The sequence below is a fragment of the Topomyia yanbarensis genome, chromosome 3, assembly GCF_030247195.1.
Source record: "Topomyia yanbarensis strain Yona2022 chromosome 3, ASM3024719v1, whole genome shotgun sequence".
NCBI lineage: Eukaryota > Metazoa > Arthropoda > Insecta > Diptera > Culicidae > Topomyia > Topomyia yanbarensis.
Genome location: NC_080672.1, coordinates 56,145,156 through 56,170,405, shown reverse-complemented (window position 1 = coordinate 56,170,405; position 25,250 = coordinate 56,145,156). Strand labels below are relative to the sequence as shown.

The following is a 25,250-nucleotide window of genomic DNA, read 5'->3' as shown; positions in this document are numbered from 1 at the left end:
CCGCGTATCTTTTTTTTCTCACTCTCTTTGAATGCATTATTGACTTTCGCAGAATTAGTTATTTGATTTCTATCTACCCTTGGGATAGTAGTAGGCGTAATTTCGCACCTCGTTCCGACGGACGGTGACCGACCAGGCGCGCGTTTTATGTATCGATTTTAGCTCGGTGCTCAGTGAAGCATTTTAGCGGCGAAAATTTAATTGGATTTCGGCGGCATGACGTGGAGCGCCTAGGCGCGCAAAAAAAAATACGGAAGAAGCAAAAAACGAAAAGCCTGGACCGACAACTACTGCTGACCCCGCGGGCGAGCGCACTTATTTCACTGGCTCTCCGTGGTCGTCGTCGTCGTCATTGCGAAGATGGAGGTGGTAAGATGAAAATTGGTTCGCTTTTCGCACTGATCTGCGGCGATTGGATGATGCTGATAGAAAAATTCCTTGGACTTTGCTGGGTTCGGCGGCAACGATAGGGTACTGGGTCGGGCTAGTTAGGCAAGATGGTTCATTGTGGTAGTTAGAAAGAAATCGGGAGAAATTCATTTCAGCTGATTTGCTAGATTTCGTTATGGTTGTTTACTTTTTTCATGGTTTGGTTGCTGATTACTGATAAATGAGCGATTTCCGAATGGGCCGACCTTTTGGCTTTAAAGCGGAAGTATCTAGGGTCATGAATGCGAGGTTTAAAGTTTTCTACTGTGAATAAGACAAAGAAAAACGTTCTAAACTCAGATATAGTTAATAGTTTTCAATAATTTATTCTCAAGAAGAATGAAGAGTTTGCCACCACATCCCGAATTGGCACATAGGGTGGTCTACCGCGGACCCGACGAAGGGAATCTATTAGTTGGGACCTGGCAACACAGTACTTTGCGCACAGCCAAACAACATGCTTGATGTCGTGATAGCCTTTCTCTCAAACGCAATGATTACTCTCAGCAAGTCCTCGACAACGGAGTTGCGCATCAAACGTGTAATGGTTGGACATAAGCGTTGACATCGTAGAGATAAAGTCACGGCTCGTAATGTCGTTAAATCACCATGCGAAAAATGCATTTCAGACAACAAGTTCAACAAAAAGTTGTTTAAATTCGTTGAAAAACCATATTGGTGCAGCTTCTCAGAGAGAATGGTAATAGAAGCAGAATATCTAAGAAAACTGATGCCATCTGCTCTTTGCTAGCATAGGCCATTTAAATTTCTGTTGAGAGCAACGCAAGATAACTGCTCGACCTTTCACCTTTTCCGAAGCAAAATTGTTTATATAAGCCAATTGCTTCGACCCAATTGTCGAGGCGGAATTGAAATTCATCATCGAACAATTTCCGGATACAGAACGGTATTGTGAGCGGTCGATACGAGTTGTGGTCGGAGGCTGGTTTTCCTGGTTTTTGGATGGTGATGATCTTCACTTGCCTCCATTCATAAAGGACAATGTTACCCTCAAAAACTTAATAAATAAATTCAACAAGCGTCTCTGGGGCTTTATCGTTACATGATAAGAGAGTAAGTGAGAACTCCACCATAGAAAAAGGTATTTTGTTCGCGGTACCGTGAGGTGACGCGGCGTGGTAAATCTGTACCGAGGCGGAATCCGAACAAATCTTCTTGACGAAACCGAATATCCAACGAACTCGTTAGTACTGTTTTAGTTTCGCAATGCCCCAAAGAGGGCTCATCGATGTTTCTCTTGTTAACCCGTCGACAAACCGGTGCCAGTGACTACGTTTCATTGTGATCACTACCTTAGGATCAGATACTACCTTCCACTTGCAATCTAATCGTAGTGATGTCAAGCATGGAAATGTGTACAGTGCTCTTGCTTGCACTGGAATCCTTTTTTTAGGCTGAGTTTCTGACTGCCCCCTCGCAAGAGTCGTTAGAGGCGCTATCGTCAGTTGGCCATAGAGCGTATGGGTTTTCGGAGTTAAGTCAAACAGATTAGTTAAGCGTTTCTGCGTAAAAGCGCCTGGAGCGATCTTTGACGGATCACTTCAGTTTATCCGCGCGAAGTTTGTACGTTGGGCATGTCAAAAGTGCATGCGGATTCTCCCCGCAGTAAACACACTTCTCAGCGCGCCCTCCTACAAGCATTATCCGCATGTAGTTCCCGGCATTTGCCGCACCACTGCCTATTGCTACAGTAGGTGGCCGTATGACCTATGCACATAGAAAAAATCGTGTAAATTTACGTCTCCTGACCATGACATATACGAGCATAAAAAATGACACAGTTTTACGTTCGATTTTAATTTTACATGTCGTTGAATTTTGCCATTAACGTAATTTTACTCCAAATACGGCGTTTGTTTAAAATGTTGAAGGCTGTAAATTTATGGCATTGCGCATGGAAAGTACACTTTTCATGTAAAATTAAATAGAACACGGTTATATTTCGTCATTTCGTCAATTACGGTTTGTTAAATTGTAGCAAGCTTGGATTTACGTCAACGATAAAATTCAGATTTTTTTGGTGTGTAGCTGCTTGCAATTGGATAGAATAGATACCCACGTGGACGAGCTCCTCCTTCTTCAACGTATCTCGGATGTGCAGATCCGATGAAAGTCATGCAAAACGAACCTGATGGGTAGTACTTCCCATCTTCGATGGACATTGAGTGCAATTGCTCGCACTGAACAATCTTAACTGATCGAAGGTTGTGGTTCTTAAAGCGGTCAACCCCGTCCTTTATCAGAACAGCGACAGTTAAACCCGCATCACTTACAACACCGTCAATCTTCACATCGCGAGTAGGAATGTAGATGCGATACTCCTTTGAGAAGGGGCTATTGCTAGCAATATCATTGGCCTGTTTGCGGTCAGTAACTACTACGCGTAGTTTATCTAACTGAACCATTAAAATCTCGGTCACGACGACCTGTTACTACGGTACAACGCTGGGTTACGAATGACGGTTTATTTCAGACAATCTTTATTTTTCTGATTTTTTTCCATGCTGAGAACATCTTGTATATCTGTAACTCTAGCGGTTTGCTTAGTCATCGCACAAACGGCTACATGGAAAAAAAATAAAAGATTAGAGAAATTTCGATGCGACCACTTGGTAGCCGGCTACCGTGAATGACCAACATTCAATTGATTTAATTTTTTTTTACTCCCAAGCAGCCAATTTTGGGAATATTTTGGTCCGGGAATTTCTCAGCAATCTAATGCCAGTTGGAACTTATCTAATTAAGTTTTTTTTCTATATTTCAGGTACCTGTCTGCAAGCAATTATATTCTACACTACAGTAAGTAATAAAACAATCGGTTGAAATGTTTATCCGCGAAAAGCTTTGTCTCATATGCGCCAATCCTATCCTAAGCTGCATACATCAAATATGACCGACAGGGATTGTTTCGGCTTTGATTAAACAACTCCTGTGGGATTTTATTTAGCAATAGTTGACCAGACCAAACGTTGGACGAGCAGTTACCGGATAAGTAGCTCCGATGACTTCTGTTAGCGGCAAATTTCTCACAGGGCGACATGTCCTGGTCACTGCTTTCGGGAAGCTTGCCATGGGTGCACTTGCGGACTGTTTCGTACGGGCCATGGCACGAAAAATTCTGCTCTGCTACTGCCTGGCCGATAGCACAACGACTGTCAAAAGAATGATGAGAAAAACCGACCGATCGTTGTATAGTCGCGCGAATACGCACTACTATCTCTCTCTCTCTGTGATTGTCGTGCTTTGTACCGTTCCATTCCTTTGCTACTACTAATACTAGTATAATCAGGTATAACCAAACGAATATGCGTTTTCCCCCACCTTTCATCCAGTGACCAATTTTTGCCACACATATTTTCGACGAATGTTGCAGATTGGAAAAGAAAGAGAAAACACTTTGAAAAATATTCCCAAAAAATATGTATTTACAAAAAAACGGTAAAATTTCATAGATATTGTTTGTTCCATTCGAATTCAATAAAAGTCTAACGGTACTATCTAATGAAGTAGTTAGTTCTTTTTATAGGTAAATAAAAATTAAAGCAAAAAATAACATACACTCAAGTTTTTTTTTACGCGGTTTTTTTTTGCGCGGTATTTTTTTACGCGGTTTTTTTTACGCGGATTTTGAAATTTACGCGGTTTTCATTTACGCGGATTTTGAAATTTACGCGGTTTTCATTTACGCGGATTTTGAAATTTACGCGGTTTTCATTTACGCGGTTTTTGAAATTTACGCGGTTTTCATTTACGCGGATTTTGGAATTTACGCGGTATCCATCAATGAGGTTCCCTTTATCGCGGATTCTTAAATTTAAGTGGTCTTCATTTACGCGGATTTTGAAATTTACGCGGTTTTCATTTACGCGGATTTTGAAATTTACGCGGTTTTCATTTACGCGGATTTTGAAATTTACGCGGTTTTCATTTACGCGGATTTTGAAATTTACGCGGTTTTCATTTACGCGGCTCGTATCCCCCGCGTAAAAAAAACCTGAGTGTATTGTACATCTCATGTTCAATCGCGACGGAGGTAAAGAGGGGCAAGTCTATCTGTACCAGGAGACATGTTAGTAGACTTGAGTGATTCGTAGTTATGCTGCTTAAGCTCGACTCCTGCCAACAGAAGACAAAAGATTAGCATGTAAGATTTTAAGCCTGTTTCTAATGACCCTGTCATTTTTAGTTTTCCGATCTGTATATTTCACATCATCGCTCTCGCTTGAGTACTGTGGTTCTAAATTTTCATACCTTTCCCTAGCCAGTAATCTCTATCTAATTGAATGTCGTTAAAATGTAAAACAGCATGACATGTCTTCATGAGCCTAGGATGGGGATTTTAATATAAATTATTAAAAATTGATCTATAAATTTGTCATATTACAGATGATTGATGTTAATTTGAAAACTCAGCAATTATCTCGGGTGAGCAATATTATGCGTTCTGGGAGAGTCGATGGCACTAACGGGGTTAAATTTAGCCATAAATAATATTGATTGTTCATAAAAATGGCTACATTTTAATGTCACCGTTGTCGTGTCTTGTACACAACCATTTAATCTTTGCAGCGGAATACTTGTAACATTTTAATGTAGGATCCCCGTTTTAAAATATTCGCCTGGGATTTTACCCGAGTTTTTAGCTATAAATACTTTGCTCGAAGTTTTTGTAAATATTCCTTTAGATCCCACTATGAATTTCATATTTATCGATTGGGTATTTATTATTGAACAAAAAGATAACAAGTTTAGCTGCTACTACTTGCTAATCTGCTAACTGTAGCACCTTCAAGTTAGACCAAAAAATATTGCAAGCGGTCAGAAATCCTTAAACCGAAAAGATAGTGAGCTGAACTGTTCCGCCAAAAAATGTGTTTTTAAGGCTTCTAAAACTTTCCAAAGCATTGCAAAAATGTCAACAGTCGAATGAAGAAGTTATAGCGAAAAATTCTTAAGGGAGTATATCGATATATACATCTGCTTTACTTTATAACTTCATTCCCTTAAGCGCTAGATATTTTACATCTTTGACAAAGTTTCTCAAAATAAGTTCCACTACAGTTCCATAGACACCGTACCATTTAAACAACAAATGAACAAGCCTTTGGTATCTTAGTGTATACCTCCTTAACTTAAAATTTCCCTCCAATATATCAAAGTATTCAAGAAATAAAGAAACCTTTCCGAAGACATCGAAGTGATATAATAGTTTCATCATAAATATCAATATCCGAGTTTTTTCTATTATTCCGTTCCACTGTGCACCGGGAGAAACCATAAAAAACCGTCGTTGGGGAACTCTCAGTATTAGTAGAGTAGATTCATCGTCAGGGGGACTTTCCGAATAGATGTTCGGAAATTAATGGCTCAAGTTTGATGAACGTGTACACATACAGATGTTCGAAACCTTCACGATAATACACACCGTTTTATCGCAAACGCGATCATGCAAACGAACGAACACATTCACACATACCCATACCAACGATATCACAATCGTAGGAACGCTCCGCTCCGAAATATCGCGACTAAGATCCTGAAATCATGAACATAAATCCCGCTAGTCTGATTGTAAAATCCGATTGTAAACTCATTTTTATTCATGTGTTTACAATCGGATTTTTCTGTTGTACTATTGGAATTTCTTGTAATTGCTATTCACCTTATCATGATATTTTAGTCAAATTTTTATACAAGTTATGGTGTTATTTTATTCTAGAGCTTACTTTCGAATTTGACTATCGTTTTTTTTTACCCGGAGTAACGTGACAATATGAAGTGGATCATAAAAGTGTGACTGATTCGCGGTATCGTGTTCTGTAACCTGTACCACGAACACGATTTGTGGTAGAGCAGAATGGGGTCAAATAGGTATGGGGGTACAATAGCTATAGGGCATTATTTTTGCTATGTTATTGCAGAGGTCGCTCATCTTGTGTGAATAATATACACGGTAGAGAACATAGTCATTTCGGCTGTTACCGTGGATAAGCTGTATTAGTTACGGCGTCATTTATGTTTTCGCTTGTTGTTCTGCGAAAACTCATTGTCTTTCGTCCTCTGTACAGTACATTTACTCAATGTAAAAAATGTCAAGTGAGTTTTTTCTTACGTGAAAATTAATGTGTTGGTTTCTCGATATTCTTGTTTTTGAAAAAATACGGACATCAACATGAAACATTCGCTTGGGGCACGACAGGTCAGCCGTTTGGGGGCACTATAGGTCACTACTGATCGTCTCACAGCTAATCAACCACGTGAACCGGAATGAACAACTTCAATTCCACACTCTGGTGACGACGAGCATACCAAAGAATTCATTCGCAAGTACAAAACCAGACGCAGCTACCAAAACAACATGTTTTTTCAACATTTCCTTTCGCTGTTTCGTGACAGTTCGCATCATTTGCCACTTATCATTTTCTTACCTGAATGACGTCAATTTAATTTTTAAATAATCTGCAGTAATTATACTCTTCAAATGAAAGTTGAACCTGTGATTTTCTGGGCGTGTACATTGCTTAATTTAACCTCGAATATAGTGATCTATCGCACCCCCAGATTTTAAAAACATCGAAATAAAGTACCTTCGCCTTGTTGGATTTAGCTTGAAAAATATTTAGCTAGGCATAAAACCATTATTGCCGAAACGTTGCCAACCTTTCCAACGAGTGCTTGTTTATCAAAATCAGTGCAAAAATACCATTGCACGAGCTCGCCAAAGAGAACTGACCTACTTGACCTCACTCTACTCTACTCAGCGCAGTGTTTGTTTCTGTGCATCACACTGAACCTTATCAAATAAATAACGATGGTCCATGGCCTAATAGTTTGCTTATATCTACTGTTCGCACCTATTACTAGTCGCTAGTAGCTGGCTCTTTCATGAAAAAGTGCAAGGAACAGAAATGATTTCTCAAATAATACTACAATTTTTTTGAAATAGTTCACGTGAAAATTTAATTACCATCTCACAAAAAAATTGGAAATGATTAGAAATATCTTCTAAATATTACCAGCTCGTAAAATTGATCGTTAATCATGTACTTGGAATCATGAACTAGTTTACGAAGACATGAAGAATATTTTATGATTTCGTAAATTATTGCACTAGCACGAATGGTAATTCGTGACCATTATACTAGGTATCATGAATCAGTTCACGAATACATGAATAGCATATTATGATTTTGTAAACTCTTTCACAAGTACGGATATTGGATCGTAACTAATATATTAAGAATCATAAACTAATTCATGATTAATATTTGATGCTTTTGTGAACTATTGTACTAGGAATCATGAATCAATTTACGAATACATGAATAATATTTTATAATTTTGTGATTTATAATTTTGTGACTTCACGGATACACACGGTCATTCGTGACTATTATACTAGGAATTATGAATCAGTTCACGGTTATGTGAATTGTTTCGCTAGCACGAATGGACAGTGGTGTCTATTGTACTAGGAATCATTAACCAGTTCACGAGTATCAGAATAATATTTTATGATTTTGTAAACTATTTCATCGTGACTAATATATTAGGAATCATGCATAATTTCACAAGAATTGAATGGGTTCATAAATGAAATTCCGAGTTTCGTGAAATAGTTCACGAGAAACTATCGAGAATGTTTTGATTTTTTTGAACTAATGTTCTAAAATCTATGAATTACATCATGAGTAAACCTTTGATTTTTATGAATAATGTTCATAAAGCTATGACCTAGTTCACTTTCCGAAAATCGTTATTAGTTGCGATATAGCGGAAACCGTGAGTGCAGTTCACAAAACAAAAACACATAATTCCACTAATAAAAGCGTGGTGCGGGTGTTACTGAAGGGAAATTGAACACAATACACATGATTTTTGTTCATGATCCTGTTACCGTAACGTAAAAGCGTGACTGTCCCATGATTCATTGCACTTTATTCACAGTTTTGGAAACAAATTTTTTCCGTGTATATTGCGTGCGAATAATTCGATGGCCTCACAATAATTACGAAAAAAAATTATTTATTGTGAATAGATCAAAAATTGAGGGAAAAAGGGTTGATTTCAAGATGTCTCATCTGTAAGCAGAACTTTTTCACGCACGGGACGTCGTAAGTTAGTAGTCGTTTAATGTATTCACAAGTAGAGTTTCAAATTTTTGACTGGTGTCACTCTGGTCTCCTAGTCAAGTGCCAAATTCTGAAGAGACGAAGCCGAATCGCAAAACTCTTGGTTTAGTCGAATATTTGCGGGTTAATGCAGGATAACTGAAGATTTTGAGGGCTTTAATACCATCCCATTAATCTTCTTGGGTGTTGGGATCAATATGTATGAAAATTAACTTTCACAATGCGATAAACTTTTAAGTTTTGCACCTAGAAGTTTCCCTCCCCAAGGTTTAGGGGTTTGACGGTATTGCAAACATCAAGCATATTGCGTGCATCAGTCCTACAGAAACTTTGACAGACAATTGCTTGAAGATGGTTATTGCATTACGCCTCGATAGTGGTGCATCGAGGAGACCGAAAAGGCTTATGCGCCTTTTTTATGTTATATGTTTTTTCATACTCTGCATCTGCGCATACCAACGCTAAATCATTGGTCTATGCGCGGTGACGTGGCCGACTGGCGGATCGACGTGCATTGACTTTTGCAGTGTTCCGTGTTTGCAAATATTGTTCTATTGGTGGTATTCGTGGACGGGGCTCACAGAGGGAGTCATTGTGTGTCCATTTATCGGTCGACTTCGTCATCGTTAAAAATCTCCTACTAAATATCAAAGTATCACATCCAGCATTAGAGTAAAAATTTGATTTGATTTTTTTTATTAGCGACATTCTGATTGGTTCCAATTATTCACTGGGTTGCGCGTAATAGGCCAGTTTTTTACGCGGTTTTATTCGCGCGATATTTTACGCGGTTTTTAAGCGGATTTTGAAGTTTACGCGGTTTTCATTTACTCGGATTTTGAAATTTACGCGGTTTTCAATTACGCAGATTTTTGAATTTACGCGGTATCCATTAAAGAGGTTCCCTTTAAGGCGGATTCTTAAATTTAAGTGGTCTTCATTTACGCGGAATTTGAAATTTACGCGGTTTTCATTTACGCGGCCTGTATCCCCCGCGTAAAAAAAACTTGAGTGTATTTGGTTTGCGCTAAAAATCTTTATCTATAAAAGAACGAACCGCGATTTAGTAGCGTACAATTTTGGAGTGTGTGCACTGCTTCGAATGGAGCGATTTGTAATTTGTGGTGATTGGAAAAGTCAGCAAAACTCCTTAGTTTACAGGAAATTAGGAGCCTTGGTATGCATAAAAGTCGAAACCAATTTACAGCAAAGTGTCAATGCCGAGACGAAATATGACCAACGTACACGGATTAACATTCTCGTTTCCTTTTACTGTTTATAATATGATTTCTTACATTTACCATCAGTTGAAGTCGACGAAAGTCGCACCGCTTAGCAGATCTTGAATTCAACGTGCCCTAGATCTCGAAATAAAAGAAGGTATCGCATTCGAAAAATACCTTCTGCTGCAATGAGATATCAGTTTGAGCATACAATTTCACTTTGAAGCGTTTCTCAAATCTTTTGAAAAAAATATTCGAGTACCGGTACTACCGGTACTGGGGGCTATAGTACCGCAGTATCAGTTCTCGCAAAAATGAGTCGGTACTGCGAACCCTATTCGCGACCATCCCCGGCACCTACACCCGGGATCTAGTAAACATGATAAAGTCCCGGTGATAAAGTGAATGTGTCAGCTCCTATAAATTTTCAAACGCGGTCTCAAGCGTGAACCTAAAAACTCCCGCACTCGCACGATCATGAATCGGTGACTTCCGGATGTTTCTATCTTTGATATCAGCAGACTCGGTCCATTCCTTCAATTGAAAGCAAAGCTCACATATCCACTGGACACCACATTACATGGCGACATGACTGAGGACTTTAGTGATATGGGGTAACTTAATCCCTGCCAGAATGTGAATTGTACACCAAAAACTAACTATCAGTATGAAGGTCCGCGTGACCATCCAAGAACGCACGCGTATAAAGGAAATGCCACGCGGTTACAAAATCCAGTCTTGTACACGCGAAGTCACATGCACGCGAGCACACGTGACAAACACGTTAACATACGAACGCTTAAGCCCTTCGCGATTAACAACGCACACTTACGTTCGCGATCGCGCAAACTTAATAACACCCCGGTAATAAGGAGAACGTTTTAGCACTCACGAAGTTTCTGTCCTAATAACTTAGGTCCATACATTCAGTAGGACCAATCAAAAAATAAAGCACATATCCACTAGACAACACGTTCCATGGAACATCACCAGGCACTCTAGAGATATGGAAGATCTCACACTCTTCTAGCATCTTAGCAGTACACCAAAAAATAAAGTATTAGATTCACGGTCCGCGCGCGATTATCCAAGAACACATACGAAAGGCACACGGTTATAAAATAAAATTCATACACGCGAAGTTACATACACGTTAGCACGCGCGACATACAAGCGCACACGCGATCGTACACGTTAACGTACAAATGCTCGAGCCCATCGCGATGATACACGCGATCGCGAGTCCCTACGTCCGCACATACCTGAACCGTACAATGAATATCACATTCAGAATCACGGCCCGCTACAATTGCCCTAATGCAGTGTTTTAGTGGGCGACATTGCCTGTCTCGTCTGCAAATTGTAGTATGTGATTCTGACGGGGAGCCCAGGCTCTACAACTCCAGTAGACCAACTCTCGAAAAAAAAGGTTTTGCACCTAGAAGTTTGGAATTTCTTGATTTTTTCTCTTTCATTGAGAGCAACGATTTTCAATCGAGTTTAAAATATTTGGACATTCCTGAAGGACAGTACAAAAAGTTACGAACAAGGTATTAGCGGGTCATATTGACCCCGGTTTCGAACTCATTTTTAAGACAAATTTTCAGCCAAAACTATATGAACTTGTACTCAAATTGTTTGTTAGAATTTCAATTTTCAGTTTCTGGTTAATATTACCGTTTTTGACCAGGTTTTTTTCAGCGGGAGTCGGTGCCGAATGGGGTCATGTTTGGCATGCATAGATGTATGCTGAATAGAGTGACAGAAAAAAATGACCCCCATCGGCCCACCCCTGAGTCGATTCCTAGTCCCACCAGGAGTGTCTGCTCCAAATTTGAGCCAAATCGAACAAGTCTAGCTACCGGACCAACGAGCTTGAAGTTTGTATGGGATTTTTCGACAATTTACACGGAGAAAACTCTCTTGCTCACATTTTCGCCGCTAGGTGGCACTGTATACATCAGATTATCACCAAATGTGAAACTTAAGAAGATAATTTTATTATCTACAACTTTGTTGAAGACTGCAAAACGATCCGACTCCAACAGGAAAAGTTATTAAACTTTTAATGAAGTGATGTCTGAGTCAGTTTTGCATGGGGCCTAGCAGTGCATGATAGTGTATCAGTACTAGGTTCTAACAAACTAAACATTTTTATGGAATAATGGTTAGATTTAGCTGAATAGTATGTTCGGAAGAATTGTAGTACATAATACGAGTTATATTTTGGTTAGAAAATTGTAGTTCCACATCTGACCGCATAGATGGCGCCAACACTAACTTTTCAACGAAGAGAGATAGAAATTAGGTGTCTTCTACAAAGTTGTAGAACAAGAATATTGCAGTAATTCTTCCAAACATCTCGATATTCTATCTGTCTCCGTTGAAAAGTTAGTGTTGGCGCCATCTATGCGGTCACAGATTGAACTATAATTTTCTAACCAAAACATAACTCGTATTATGTACTGCAATTCTTCCGAACATACTATTTAGCTAAATCTAACCATTAATCCACAAAAATGTTTAGTTTGTTAAAACCTAGTACTGATAAACTATCATGCACTGCTAGGCCCCATGCAAAACAGACTCAGACATCACTTCGTTAAAAGTTTAATAACTTTTTCTATTCGAGTCGGATAGCTTTGCAGTCTTCAACAAAGTTGTAGACAATAGAATTATCTTCTTAAGTTTCACTTTTGGTGATAATCTGATATATACAGTGCCACCTAGCGGCGAAAATGTGAGCAAGAGGGTTTTCTCCATGTGAAATGTCGAAAAATCCCATACAAACTTCAGGAGCGTTGGTCCGGTAGCTAGACTTGTCCGATTTGCTTTAAATTTGGAGCAAGTACTCCTGATGGGACTAGGAATCGACTCAGGGGTGGGCCGATTGAGTTTTCAAAAATTCATTATTTTTCTGGGCAGTCTAATGCAGAGCCGTCATCATAAATCACAAGTTCATTGACAAAATACTAATAATTATAATAAACACAACATCAGTAGAACTGTCTAATTCATGAATCTACTTCTAGAATCCTGAAGTTTTTTCGAAAACATTTATTCACGTTGCATTGGCATACATTTCTAGTTCCGAGAGAAAAATTGACCGTATTCGTTACGTAATGACCATCCGGAAAATCTAGAACATTCGCTGAATTGTTCAATTCATAAAGCTGGTCTTAGAACCATGGATCTTTAGTGTTTCTTGAATTCTCATTTGAACGAATTCGTACTTATGACCTACACATGTTTTTTTATACATAATAACCTTTCGGAAGATCTGGAACACAAGTGGAACTGGCAAATTCATGAACCTTGTCCTAGAGTTCTAAGAATTTCTGGAATATCATTCGCACAAATTCGTACTTGTGACTGGGATATGGACTCTATTCGAATCGTTCCGGTAGATCCGGAACTGGCTCTGAAAGTCTATGGTTTCCTCGAAAGTTTTTTAGAGATATTGTTGCAAAGAAATTGTATTTGTGACCGGAACAAAGATCCTATTGGTAAACTGGCAAATTCTACGCTGGACCATTCGAAGGGTCAATGTCCCAGTCACAAGTACGAATTTATGCGCATGGTATACCCTTACATCTTTTCGAAAATATCCCAGAGCTCTAGGACAAGATTCATTAAATGACCAGCTGCGCGAATGTTCCTGACCTACCGGAAAATCATTATGAGGCCAATTTTCCAGTTATAACTACGAATTTATGCCAATGCAACAAATATTTTCGAAAAAACTTCAGAGCTCTAGAACTAAATTCATGAATTGACCAATTCTACGGATGTTCCGGATCGTCCGGATGCTTTTCACGTAGAATCCAGGGTCAATAGTTGAGTCGTAGCGTTAATATAATTTTATACGATATTTTATATAAGCTACCAAGCCTATTATAAATTTTTGGGATCAGTTTCATTGATTGACCACCTTGTCACTTGTTGAACATTATGAGATATATAATTATTCCGCTGGAATCGGCATCGGAATCAAAGCCCGGAACGCCCAAGATCGGTCGTATTATGTACAAATTTGATATATACATTCTTATTTTTGTTTTTTTTTGTGTTTATTATTAGTATTTTGTCAATAAACCTGTGATTTATGATGACTGTTCTGCAAACATCTACGTAGGCCAAACATGACCCCAATCGGCACCGATTCCCACTAGCCAACCTAGTCAAAAACGGTAATATTTACCACTAACTGAAAAATGAATCTCTAACACACAATATGGGTACAGGTTCATATAGATTTGTCCAAAAATGTGGCTTAAAACTGAGTTCGAAATCGGGGTCAATATGACCCGCTAGCACCTTATTCGTTACAAAAAGTTAACGCCTAAAGAAGGTTAACTTAGCAAAAATTTGCACAGCCAATCAAATGTGATTGTGCGAATGGAGTGTCTTTGGTTTATTTCAATAGATGGAATAAATTAAAGACGAGCGAATGGTTCGACAAAAGATTTCAGTCGTTAAGTGAGAGTAGAAATATAAACGGTCCAAGAAGACTACCCGGTGTCTACACCCAAAACTCGGCCGTAATACTTTTACGGTAATAAGAAAAAAATGCTCTAATAGCAAGACGTTTAATACTAAAACGGTCGCCACAAAAAATTCCCCAGACGGCAATACTAACACATTCAAATCTTTTCTGCGTCGCACTCATGTTTCATCAATTCTTATACAATAAATATTAACGCGTCGGATTGTCTGGAAATGTATAGCACTTCGCTTGTCATTGTATTGCGCATCAAGCGAAGCAAACCCAATATGGATAACGACGAGTTTCGATTTTCTCTACACGACCCATTCCGTATTTGAAGATCGGCTCCCACTCGGCTAGCTTTAAAGCACAGTCAGAAAAAACCGACTCGGAATAGTGGTGGGGTATTTCGGTCAGTGTTAAATTGAAATTTCTTTTCTATCACGGGCGTCAACAGCAAGGTAGCGACTGCACAAATCATGCACAGTCCTTCCCGTCATGTACGGGAAGCAAGACCTACGGTTTGGATCCACGCATCCGAAACGAGGGTCCAGATCCAGACACTTGTCTGGATCTAAGCACCAAGTCTGGGCCTGGTTTAGGTCCGCACCTGGTAAGGGGAAAAGGGGTTGGGCTGGATCCGGAGACCGGTCCGGATCCGGATGCTGGTCCAGATCCGGGAACTGGTCCGAATCCAGGAACAAGACGGGATCCGGGAGGACTGGGTTTAGGAACTGGTTTGGATCCGAGAACTGGTCCGGATCGGGAACTGTGTCGGATCCGGAAACTGCCTAAAATTTTTATTTAACTATCCAACCTACCCAGTACAAAAAAAATCCGCGATTCCGGCTGGTTTCTGCAAATATTGGGGCAGATTACAGCCTGAATTTGGGACGAAATCTGCCAGACTTCCGGTTGGTTTGACCCGATACTAACACTACCATAAAAATCGACCGAATTATACGAACAGAGCCGAGGATGACACATTCTCAAAATGTTTGGTTGTGTGATACGCATACATGAACAGTAACCGAAATTTGTCATGCCACCGTTTACTACCTTTGCGGGAATATGAGTTTAATACCGCGATGCGCAATTGCGTGGTATGTTACCGAAAAGACAATAGAATCTTACCCAAAAGTAATAGAAACATACCCGTCGGATGTTGGGTGTAAGGATAAAGTTAACTAAAAATGGAGATCTTCACTGTCACTTCTTGTTGATTAATTTTGACAAAGGCCACAGCTATTTCCAATGTTAAAATCGTAATAATGATAAATAATCGCTTCAATTGCAGTAAATGACGATGACCGCGCTTCCAATTGAGATATTTCAAAAAGAAAGCACACCTACACAGATTTTTCTCTTTTCTCCATCAACAAATAAACATGAAACTGCTGTACCGGCCGGTGGATGGCGCTTCAATTAAAACCGACCGGTGCGGCAACGTGACAACTTAAACACAAACCGATAAAAATTAATTTACACCGCATCACATCACATCGCCCGCGTCCTCCCCTCCCCCCCACCAACTTGGTGGTAAAGTATCCGGTTACTCCATTCACAGAACGGCAAGGTGGCAATCGTATCAATGAAAGAAAACGAGAAAAAAAAATAAAGCAGTATCACAAGTAAAAGTCAAGCAGCACCGGTTCTGGTTCGATTCCGGTGAATTCAGCTTCTGTTGGTTCGGTAAAGAATCAAAAGCGATAGATTTCGATTGTCCTTTCGGTCCGGAAGGAAATCAGAGGGTGTTAGAAAGATACCAATTGCAAAGTGTGTTTGTCGGTGTCCATTAGAGTGGCCCAAGGTTGTATGAAAAAAGTGCAAAGTTTGGAATTTCAAACCTTACCCCCCAAAATGATAGTTTGGGTCCCCAACAAGCTTTTCTGAAAATTTCAGCTCATTTGGTTCACTGCAAGGGGTTCCGCAAACTGCTCAAAGTTTGTATGGAAAAAAGAGACCAAATGTATGGAGAAATGCATCAGTTTCACATTTTCAGCTCTAGGTGGCGCCGTAATCGATGAAAGTCTTTCGTGTGAAAAAATAAGAATCTTCATGTAACAATGAATGGACTCGTGAAAACCGGAGGTCAATCTGATAACAGCAGACAAAGTTATAAGCGCGCTAAGTTGAGGGTGTCATGTGCTGCAGTTGGGGTGGCTCTGTCGAAAGTACAAAAAATCCCTTGCTTATGAACGCACGAATTACATGAGGTAGAAACACTCGATTACATGGATTACAACTTCTAATAACTCAAAATGCGGGCTATTTGGAAGAGTGGTATCTTCGGCAAACTGGACAAGTATGTCAAGGGCTTTCCGGTAAAAACATGAATAATTCAGAATTCTCTCACTAGGTGGCGCTAGGGCGACGGAAAATGCCCTATAGTTTTTTTTTTAAATAATGCTATAGCTCGTGATCGGGAACACTTGGCTGACCGTAGTCTTCTGCAAAGTAGATCATAAGGTCAAGGGCTTTTCGACAGAAAACAGTTTAATTCAAAATTCTTCCTCTGGGCGGAGTTAGAGTGCCTGGAAAATTTTAACACTCTTTCAATTTATATTAGGCTATATCTCGTGATGGGAATCATTTAACACTCGGAATACCAAGGGGGTAAAAAATGGGAACGCTCACTTTGACCGGTCATATCTCAGCCGTTACATAATCGATTTTAAATCTGTCTTCACCAATAGAAAGGTATGTCTTTTGTGAACACGTCGAATTAAAAAAAAGAGAAGAATAGAGTTGTCTACCGTAAGTTACAGTAAAAAGAGTATAACAAAGTCAGTGAGAAAAAAAATGGGAACGCTTCTTTGACTTGCCATATCTTAGCTGTTTGCTCACCAATTTTATTTCTCTCTTCACCATTGGATAGGTAAATCTTTTATAAATCAGTGAATAAAGAATGATGGAAAACAAATTTGTATAACCGAAGTAATTGTAAAAACAGTAATTGAGAGTCAGTACAGACGAAGTGAGTTTTCCTGTTCAAACAATCGTATCTCGACCGTTTGTCAACCAATTTCAATTTTCCTTACACCAATGCAATCCATAGAGCTTCTAGACTTGTAATAATTGCAATAAAAAGTAGATTTTTAAGAATTACTATACTTTTCGAATTTTTAGGAGATAGGATTTTTACAATGTTGATTGAAATTCTTTGCGGCTTGTTAGTTTTACGGTTTGAAAATTACCTGTTTACTCAATAGTTCTACATATTATACTTGGATATTATTATACCAAAATGTTTGCACAAACGTGGAGAAACACAATATTGTATGTAAGTTACTAAATAATAGAGTGTGTTAGGACGATTCAGTAAATACGAAGAAGTTCAGAATTTTAAAATATCCGTCATATAACTTTAAATTTGAAGCGATGACCTATACATTTTAATACACCAATCGGTTGTAATTTATGGCGGCTACAATTTCTGAAAAAACACATTTTTATATTTTTTCAAAAAATAGACAAAAGTACATAGAACTACAGTAATTTCATTTAGTTGACAAATAACTTCAAGTAATTAAAACTATCACCTATGCAATTTATACACCAATCGATTGTAATTGATTTTGGCAACAATTTCTGAAAGAATAAATTTTTATATTTTCTCAAAAAATAGCCAAAAATACGTACAAGTACAGAAATTTCATTTAGTGGGTAAATTACGTCGATTTCTAAGGGTTGATTTATGCTTTTTATATACCAACCGATTGTAATTTATGGCGGCTACAATTTTTTTGAAAGAACACATTTGTATATTTTCTCAAAAAATAGACAAAATACGTAGAAGTACGGAAATTTGATGTAGAAGGCAAATAAGGTCAAATTTAATGTGATGACCTACACTTTTATATATACCAATCGATTGTAATTGATTTCGGCTACAATTGTTGCAAGATAAACTTTTTATATTTTCTTAAAAAACGACAAAAATACGTAGAAGTACAGAAATTTGATCTGATTGGCACAAAACTGCAAATTCAAAGGGATGACCTACACTTTTTTATACACCAACCTATTGTAATTGATGGCGGCTACAATTTCTGAAAAAACACATTTTTATATTTTCTTAAAAAATAGCCAAAAGTACGTAGAAGTACGGAAATTTCATTTAGTTGGCAAATAACGTCAAATTCAAAGTGATGAACTACACCTTTTTATATACCAATCGATTATAATTGATTTTGGTTTCAATTTCTGGAAGAACGATTTTTATATTTTCTCCAAAAATAGACAAAAGTACGTACAACTACAGTAATTTCATTTAGTTGACAAATAACTTCAAGTATTCAAAGCTATCGCCTATGCAATTTATACACCAATCTATGGTAATTGATTTTGGCTACAATTTCTAGAAGAACAATTTTTTGTGTTTTCTCAAAAAATAGCCAAAAATACGTATAAGCACAGAAATATCATTTAGTGGGTAAATAACGAAGAATTCTAAGGGCTGATTCATACTGTTTTGTACACCAATCGATTGTAATTGATGGCGGCTACAATTTGTGAGAAAACAATTTTTATATTTTATCCAAATAAATAAATAAAATTTCCGTACTTCTGCGTATTTTTGGCAAATTTTTGAGAAAATATAAACAATTGTTTTTTCAGAAATTGTAGCCGCCATCAATTACAATAGATTGGTGTATAAATAGTGTAGGTCATCCCTTTTAATTTGCAGTTATTTGCCAATCAAATCAAATTTCTGTACTTCTACGTATTTTTGTCGTTTTTTAAGAAAATATAAAAAGTTTATCTTGCAACAATTGTAGCCGAAATCAAGTACAATCGATTGGTATATATAAAAGTGTAGGTCATCACTTTGAATTTGACCTTATTTGCCATCTACATCAAATTTCCGTACTTCTACGTATTTTGTCTATTTTTTGAGAAAATATACAAATGTGTTCTTTCAAAAAAATTGTAGCCGCCATAAATTACAATCGATTGGTATATAAAAAGTATAAATCAACCCTTAGAAATCGACGTAATTTACCCACTAAATGAAATTTCTGTACTTGTACGTATTTTTGGCTATTTTTTGAGAAAATATAAAAATTTATTCTTTCAGAAATTGTTGCCAAAATCAATTACAATCGATTGGTGTATAAATTGCATAGGTGATAGTTTTAATTACTTGAAGTTATTTGTCAACTAAATGAAATTACTGTAGTTCTACGTACTTTTGTCTATTTTTTGAAAAAATATAGGAATTGTTCTTCCAGAAATTGTAACCAAAATCAATTATAATCGATTGGTATATAAAAAGGTATAGGCTATCGCTTTGAATTCGACGTTATTTGCCAACTAAATGAAATTTCTGTATTTCTACGTACTTTTGGCTATTTTTTGAGAAAATATAAAAATGTGTTTTTTCAGAAATTGTAGCCGCCATAAATTACAACCGATTGGTGTATTAAAATGTATAGGTCATCGCTTCAAATTTAAAGTTATATGACGGATATTTTAAAATTCTGAACTTCTTCGTATTTACTGAATCGTCCTAACACACTCTATTATTTAGTAACTTACATACAATATTGTGTTTCTCCACGTTTGTGCAAACATTTTGGTATAATAATATCCAAGTATAATATGTAGAACTATTGAGTAAACAGGTAATTTTCAAACCGTAAAACTAACAAGCCGCAAAGAATTTCAATCAACATTGTAAAAATCCTATCTCCTAAAAATTCGAAAAGTATAGTAATTCTTAAAAATCTACTTTTTATTGCAATTATTACAAGTCTAGAAGCTCTATGGATTGCATTGGTGTAAGGAAAATTGAAATTGGTTGACAAACGGTCGAGATACGATTGTTTGAACAGGAAAACTCACTTCGTCTGTACTGACTCTCAATTACTGTTTTTACAATTACTTCGGTTATACAAATTTGTTTTCCATCATTCTTTATTCACTGATTTATAAAAGATTTACCTATCCAATGGTGAAGAGAGAAATAAAATTGGTGAGCAAACAGCTAAGATATGGCAAGTCAAAGAAGCGTTCCCATTTTTTTCTCACTGACTTTGTTATACTCTTTTTACTGTAACTTACGGTAGACAACTCTATTCTTCTATTTTTTTTAATTCGACGTGTTCACAAAAGACATACCTTTCTATTGGTGAAGACAGATTTAAAATCGATTATGTAACGGCTGAGATATGACCGGTCAAAGTGAGCGTTCCCATTTTTTACCCCCTTGGTATTCCGAGTGTTAAATGATTCCCATCACGAGATATAGCCTAATATAAATTGAAAGAGTGTTAAAATTTTCCAGGCACTCTAACTCCGCCCAGAGGAAGAATTTTGAATTAAACTGTTTTCTGTCGAAAAGCCCTTGACCTTATGATCTACTTTGCAGAAGACTACGGTCAGCCAAGTGTTCCCGATCACGAGCTATAGCATTATTTAAAAAAAAAACTATAGGGCATTTTCCGTCGCCCTAGCGCCACCTAGTGAGAGAATTCTGAATTATTCATGTTTTTACCGGAAAGCCCTTGACATACTTGTCCAGTTTGCCGAAGATACCACTCTTCCAAATAGCCCGCATTTTGAGTTATTAGAAGTTGTAATCCATGTAATCGAGTGTTTCTACCTCATGTAATTCGTGCGTTCATAAGCAAGGGATTTTTTGTACTTTCGACAGAGCCACCCCAACTGCAGCACATGACACCCTCAACTTAGCGCGCTTATAACTTTGTCTGCTGTTATCAGATTGACCTCCGGTTTTCACGAGTCCATTCATTGTTACATGAAGATTCTTATTTTTTCACACGAAAGACTTTCATCGATTACGGCGCCACCTAGAGCTGAAAATGTGAAACTGATGCATTTCTCCATACATTTGGTCTCTTTTTTCCATACAAACTTTGAGCAGTTTGCGGAACCCCTTGCAGTGAACCAAATGAGCTGAAATTTTCAGAAAAGCTTGTTGGGGACCCAAACTATCATTTTGGGGGGTAAGGTTTTGATTTCGAGAATTATGCCATTTTGGGCCAGTCTAGTGTCCATGTTGTTGCACTGATCAGTGTTTGTTTGCCGTGGCCTTTGCGCTAGAAACCGCAACCATTCTCGGTGGGGGGTAAGGCAGGTCCGGGTTTGGCATGGGCTTACGTGTTGGTTGAACGGCAATTTCGTTCTGTTAGCTTGCGGTAGATTATTTAATCCACTAGGGGGTTAAGAAATGGTCGAAAAGTAAATGTTTTGTTTTTGTTTGGGAACTAATTGATGCCACAGTTCAGTGCTCAGTGGTTTACAAAGTAAATTGAGTGAGAGTCAACAGAGCGTGTTCTCTGTCTCTGGCGGATTTGTGGTTTCTTTATATGCTGATCGGGACCAGACTCAGGCAGTTTAGTAATTTGATAAGTTTGAAGCTCAACAGTAGCTTCCTTGGTCGGAATGGTGGCCATTCTTAAAGATAAATTGTGTGGAGGATTAACCATGTTTTGCACCGAAAACGATGTTACTTTCAAACATTGTTGTAAAACGTAATGATGACACCTCCCCAATTTACTGAACACCAGTCTGAAATCGATCGCAACCGAAAGTATTTGGCTTCTCACAAGAAGCGAACTCAGCTGGAAGAAAAAAAAACACCAACAGTTTATGCACAGTTCTTACATTCGAACCAACTAAGCGGATTTTAAATAAATATAAATTGTTCCTTGCTCGGTTGAGTCCATTGTACCAATCAACTTTTCACGAGTATTCTTTCGTTCATGCACTTTTCCATCAAGTGACTGCTACCACTATAGTGGTAGTAATAATTCTGGACAAGCGGATCACAACCCAATGGTATTTAACGTCGAGAAAGTTTTCCGATCTGGCAAGCTTGTTTCGCCCTTGTCTGTCAGAATAACACCGCATTGTTTGGTTGCTCATTGGACTGCTAGGAAAATACCTACACTATATACAGAGCTAGCATTCCGAAGCAAGCTTGGAGAAGCAATCTGTGCCCGAGTGAAGTGCGATGTTCTCATCTGTTGTCTGCTTTTGGCGGTCTTGAAAAATTCTGCATACGAGTCAAGTTATACTGAAACCCCAGGTTATAAGTAAAATAGGAAATTAGAGCAAACGAGCATTTAATCGGGTAATCAATTTTCTGGATATTTTTACAAAAGGAGCACTCGTTTTGGAGAGCCACACCACAGCCTTCTATCAAGCTATTGAGTAAGGTCGCTTTTAGGCACTTTCCCGCCCTGAAAAGAGATACCTGACTCTTTTCTAACAGGTAGCGTCACAGCTGGGGTTAATTAAAACAGGTTGGTCTTTTGGTTCCAAATCGATGTTAATTGTGTTTAAAAGTTACGGATATCACATTTATTTTGATAGAATATGTCATTCCTACACGTTTTCTTTATAGAAGTAGAAATGGTTTGCGTTAAAGAACAGCTCATGAAGTAAAGAATGAATGTTGTGAGAGTTTGCATTCAACGAATGTAAATTCTTCAATGATCTCCTTCCATATTTTACAGAACAACTATTATGCTTTTCTTGTCATGTAAGGTCATAGCAAGCAGAACTACCTACCAATTCGAGGAAGATTTTTTCCGTAAACTGGGACAAATTACTGAAACATGACATCCGTATCCCAATACTCATCCTGTCCAAAAACGTTACTAGTTCCCAAGAAAAATGAAAAAATACACATAAAAGAGTTTTTGATATGAAGAGTCACCGGTCTTAACCAGTTAACTTACATTTCTGATATTTTACAAGACGAAGAATTGTTTATTCAATAATTTGGAAAAAAAGTGTACGTTCCTTTAGCCAAGATGAAATAAATGTATAAGTATCAAAACATCAGAATTACTTTTATCTTATGTAATAGTTGTAAATATGTTACTCCACTTTTCGTACGTCATTATCTCTTTAGTCCTTTGCGACGCAGTGGGACGTATACAAATTCTTGCTTTTAATCAACTCTTAGGGATGTCAGGAGTACAACTAGCACAACAAATTATGTGAATTTGTTAATTACTTATCAGTCATAAATAATTAAAACTCGAAATGTAAATTTTTTACAATAAATTCAGCTGTGTCTGAACTAAAAGTCCTAGAGCTCTAAAATTTTTGTTGCAAGTATCTCAAACATTGAACTAAATAATAGATTTTTTTTCAGAATTTTTCGAGGAATAGATTGTGTGGTTTTTGAGGTCGCTGATTGCGATTCTGGTAACGGAATTAGAAAATTTGGCGGCTACGCAGTAGCAGCTATTTTTTACGAAATTTGCGAATTTTGTTACAATGTGCATAAAACTCGATTTACGAGAGTTTTTGGAGTCGCTGATTACAATGCTGATGTCATTATCAGAATCAGCGACCCCGAAAATCCCCTTCTAAGACGTTTAAGACCAGCATAAAAACATGAAATTTAGCCAAGCACAGTCGCCATATTGGATTCGCCATTTTGAAGTTTTCATTTTTGACGTCAGAATCAGAATCAGCGACCCCGAAAACCTAAAAGTAACAGTATCAACTATGGAAAAAAAATCGCGTCTCAAAGTAAATCCGAGTAATCCGCTTAGCTTGTATTGTTATTCTCGCTTCGATTTGCTGTAAATATGGTTTCTCATAGTCTAGCATCGTGCCGAATTAGCTCAGCATTTGTTTTGATATGATCGTACATGTCTACATGTTGCCATTGTAGAAGCAGAAAATGTTTGCCTAGAAAAACAGCTCATGAAATAAAGAATGAAATATTGTGTGAGTTTGCATTCAACGAAGGTAAATACTTGCTGCTTCCATGGTTATAATCAGAGCCGTAGCGTGGTCTTCTGGACTCTCACCGCTTTGGTGTTTAATTTGGCTTTCTTTTTCAGTTCAGAAATGTTTGATTCATGTTTGACTGTCGTTCATTTCAAGTAAATTCCAGCCACAAATCTTTTACTGTATATTTAGGAAATCAGTTGACGCTAGGTGTTTAAAGGCGACGGAGGGAGCATCTATTCAGACAACTGTATATTAGAGTGCCAATGGCATGTATGGTGATCATCGAATTTAATAACCGGACGCACCTCAACAATAAAAAGTTTAGCTTAATCGGACGCGATTAAGAGGTTGCGCAAAACGGCAAAAGTGCAAAAATGTTCACCCGTGAAAAAAACCCAAAAGGTTCCTTAGAATATTCAAAAATTGAATTCGAATTTTTATGCTAAATGACTTAGGATGTAATGACACGTCGAGATCTACTGCCACCCTGAATTTTGTTTTAAGATAGCCTTTATAAAATTCTGGAATTGAGTTGATACTGGGGTTTGAAAAGGCTGCTTTTAATTTATTTTCTATGCCAAATGTCTTAAAACTGCATGAAACAACGGATTTTGTATCTTCTCAAAAAAAAATTGTTTTGCTAAAAGTTTCCTCACTGGTACTTTTAATTTTTAAACTGAGATTCTCAAAAAAAATCTCAGTTTAAAAATTAAATTTTTTTTTTTCGAATTGACACCAGATTTCGACATTTCGTTGATTTCTAAAACATTTAGACGAAATAAAAACTGCATTTCCAAACTCAATTCCTATCTCAATTCAAAAATAATCCTTGTATTCCTTTCGAGGTACTAATACTTTTGAAGTGCGTCCGATTTGAAATTTTAGCAAGACCATTAATATTGGCACTCTACCGTATATTAAGTGTACTCCTTAATTGACCCAAATGTTCCTAAAATGGGTGTCGAACAAGATTCGTCGCCAAAGATCCGAGCTTCCATTTAAAATTAAACATATCGAACTGGGCTCGGCCGTATCCAATCTTCCTTCGGATAAAAAATAGTGCGCGAAGTATTCTAATATTCCGCAAGACGCAGAAATATTCAACTGTGCCAGATATCTCGAAAGTTCGCCTAGATAAGCTCAGGATTGTAATATTTTGTTCAAAGCAAACAAATGACGTTAATGGCGACAAGACTTTCACGAATAACTAACGCGTTTACATACCCGCTCACAAAG

General features: G+C 37.7%; 1 protein-coding gene across 9 annotated transcripts in view; it reads left to right on the top strand.

The window, feature by feature from the left end:
* Positions 1 to 25,250, top strand: part of LOC131690643 (protein phosphatase 1 regulatory subunit 16A) — a 449,834-nt gene that overhangs the window by 192,722 nt on the left and 231,862 nt on the right. Inside the window, exon 1 of one of the 9 annotated variants that reach the window (XM_058976569.1) lies at positions 3,230 to 3,249. The exons of the other annotated variants lie outside the window; for them this stretch is intronic. The gene's annotated coding sequence lies outside the window, so the exon portion shown is untranslated. Of the gene's footprint in view, positions 1 to 3,229; positions 3,250 to 25,250 lie in introns of those variants that run through there. 9 annotated transcript variants of the gene reach the window in all.